The sequence below is a fragment of the Belonocnema kinseyi genome, chromosome 8 (genome assembly GCF_010883055.1).
Source record: "Belonocnema kinseyi isolate 2016_QV_RU_SX_M_011 chromosome 8, B_treatae_v1, whole genome shotgun sequence".
NCBI lineage: Eukaryota > Metazoa > Arthropoda > Insecta > Hymenoptera > Cynipidae > Belonocnema > Belonocnema kinseyi.
The window spans coordinates 118,389,147-118,392,647 of record NC_046664.1 but is presented as its reverse complement, the minus strand read 5'-3'; the positions used below and the strand labels follow the sequence as shown (position 1 = coordinate 118,392,647).

At 27.7% G+C, this 3,501-nt stretch overlaps 1 protein-coding gene across 1 annotated transcript in view; it reads right to left on the bottom strand.

Moving 5' to 3' along the window:
* The window catches only part of LOC117179013 (beta carbonic anhydrase 1), a 544,277-nt gene that overhangs the window by 355,871 nt on the left and 184,905 nt on the right, over positions 1-3,501 (bottom strand). The window lies entirely within an intron of this gene.

Sequence of the window (3,501 nt, the reverse complement as noted above, 5' to 3'; positions counted from 1 at the left end):
GCCTTACATTCAGGGCCTATCAGAAAGATTAAGAAATTCACTTAAAAAATTTAATATTAATGTTTATTTTAAAAACACTAATACATTAGATAATTATTTGTCCAGAAGAAAGGACGTCGATTCCATTGAAAATTTATCTGGTGTTATTTATTTAATTAAATGTAAATGTTGTAATAAAGCTTATATAGGTGAAACTGGCAGGAGGTTAAAAAACTAGAATTGCTGAACACAAAAGAGATTGTGAAGTTGGGAATTTTAACACAGGTTTGTCGCAACATTCTTGGAATTTCAATCATTACTTTGATTTTGATTTTAAACGTATTAAAATATTAGCTACAGAAAAAAAATACTTATCAACGACGTATTATTGAGTTTATTTTTATAAACAAATATCGTAAAATTTCAGTTAATTTACAGACTGAAATTCTAAATATCAATAAAATTTATCAGAGTATTATAAAATAATGTTTTTAATATTAATCGTCTCTATATGTATATATGTGCATATGTATGTATGCTGTATGTGTATATATATATGGATATGTGTGGATGAGTACATATACACATTTAAAAAAATTTTTTAAATTTCTTATTTCAAATTTAAACTCAATTACGCGCTTCCACATCAGTGGTTTTCAATGGAAACTTGCCTATTACATCATCGTTCATTACGTATTCTTCATGTATTTCTGAAACTGTCAATTTCTGTTCGTCCGTGCTAACCTACGCCAATTTTGTTTTCTCGTACAATTTTTTAAAAAATGTAGTTGTAATCGATTGAAGTCTCGAAAAAATTTTTTGAGACTTCAAAAAAATGACTAAATTTTAATTAATTTTCTTAAAACAATTGACTGAAATGTTACTTTTTTTTTTTGACTGAAAATTGATCTGTTTGACTATTTTAAACTATCATCATCTCAGGTAACAATGTATTTAAATCTACCTAATTATCCATCATATTTGTTCGTACTAAAATTACTATTTTTTAATATAATTATTTAGGTTTAAGAACCTTCGAAAAAGGTACGCATGTGTACCGAAACGTCAGGAAGTTTCGAAAAGAGTTTTTTCTATTAAATAAATATCTGAGTTTCGAAGAACATGTTTTTTTGACTCCTATTTATTTTTTCGATTTACGATTGGACCGTAAGACATAAATAATTTGAAATCTACGATTTGAAATCAATTTCTAATGATCGTTTGAAAATTTGTAATCATTTTTATTTACAAAAATGTACTTTGAAAAAAATCAAAAAGATTTTAAAACACATCGAACGATTTCCTAAAATTTAAAAGAAGAGTATAGAATATTTAAAAGCAAGATGTTTCAATTTGATGAGATTAAAAAGTTTTAAAAAACGTAAAGAATCCAGTAATTCAAGAAATATTTAGAAGAATGGAAAAGGTTCAAATCTAATCGTAAACTTAAATTTTCTAGAAATGTAGATTTTCAAAAATTTCGAAAAAATAAAATTAGATGCTTTAAGGGAATTCAGAAAGATTTCAAGGAGACAAAATTATTTTTCTTAAAATTCCTGTGAAAAATTTAAAAGATTATGAGTAAATTTTTTCACATCTTGAATGCTTTTTTAAAATTTTCAGAAAAATGTAGTAAATTAAATTTTTTTTTGAAATTTATTTTGTTCTAAACGTACTAGAAATATTTAAAAACTTGAAAAAATTTATCAAAATTGATCAATTATTCGTTGATATCTTCCAAACCTCCAAATGTCCTAATCATCTTTTAAAAAGACTCGAATTTTTCTAATATTTTTTTGAGGATTTTAAGAGAACAAGCCAAAAAGTTATTAACTTGACCTCATTCAAAAGACTGATCATTTGACAAAAATGTTGTAAAATTTTCCTTTGAATGTGGTGTGGATGGAAATTTTATTTAAAAAAGAAATTAAAACTATATAATGGTAAAAACTTTCATTTTCATTAGTTTCTGTAAGTATCTATTTTTATTAATTTCTTAAAGTAATTTCATAATCTCTGCAGTTAAATATTTTGCTTTATCAAGATTTTCTGTAGTATGTTTGCTCTTGCAATACTTTTCTCCATATATTTTACTGTGATTAATCAGTCGAACATATAACCAGTATTCTTATCACTTATTGTAATATGATTTTTTATGTTTAAATCCATGCTGGAACAGAAGTCTCTCAACTTCACATTCTATGCGCATTTAAAATTTTTTCTTTACTAAGGCGGGCCTAAAATCAGTGCTTTAATTTTAGTACAATTAAATTACAATGCGGCTACATACGAGGTTATTGGAAGTACTTGCATTTGCCTAAACATTTAATAAAAATGTTTAGTGTTGCAAATCATTTATTCTGCATCGTGAGAGGGTACCCACGCGAATTCGTGTACAAATAGAAGTTATCAAAGCAAAAATAATTATCGTGGTATTTTATTGAATTTTATTTCCAAATAAAATAATTGCAAGCAAAGTAGTGATTCGCGCGCCGAGCGCGCGTATGAGATTTTCTTTTGGTTGAAAATTCGTCTTTTTCGTAGATAGTTCGTCTTCTTGATTGACAATTAATCTTTGTAGTTAAAAATTCAAATGCTATTTCCTTAAAAATTCATGTATTTTGTTAACAATTCGCCTTGTTGGTCGATAGAATGATTTATTTAACTGAAAATTCAACTAAGCGCAGTTGATAATGAAGCTATTTTGTTGAAAGTTAAAAAAACAAAACAAATCCAGTTGAATATTCCTTCAATTCAGTTAAAAATTCATCTCGTTGATTAAAAATTTGACTATTTTGTTGAAAATGATTTTTTTAATTGAAAGTGCACTATTTCATTTTTGGTTTAAAATTTATATTTTGCGTTGAAAATGAAACTATTTATATAAAAATTGTCTTTTCTGAGTTGAACATTCCTGTATTTTGTTGAAAATTCATCTTCTATGTACTCTCTAAATCTGAATCAGTTTATGTCTAATTCAAATCAGCGTATATACACTGCTAAAACAGTGAAATGTAGCTGCTGATCAGTGAAATTTCACTGAATAACAGCTAAATTTCGCTGCTTTTCCAGCGAATATACGCTTCAAGTCCATTATTTTATTATTTCTGTAAAACATAAATTACGTATAGTAAATGGGGGGGGGGGGGGGGGGTTGTACGGTTCATGACAGGTTTGAGGGGGGCCTTGGAGAGAACCGGTAATCTGTTACGTAATGTACGGCTCTGCAATATAAGAAACGCAGTTTTTTCTTTTTCTCATATTCTCTAATAGCTTCTGCTTAAACAAGGAAAGGATCCTATCAGTTGTAGGTGGACCAAATGATTTTGGAGGCCGATAGAATTTTCTTCAAGGATCGAAATATTTAAGTATGATACCATTCGCTATTAAGCCATTATTTGCCTTTCGTGGTTTAGCCGAGACTCACTGAGCCTGGAAGCAAGTAATGTTAGGAAAGGGGTGTATATCTTTAAGAGTTAAGATTGATCTAGAATAATTCTCGATTTTTACATTCTCGTCAGA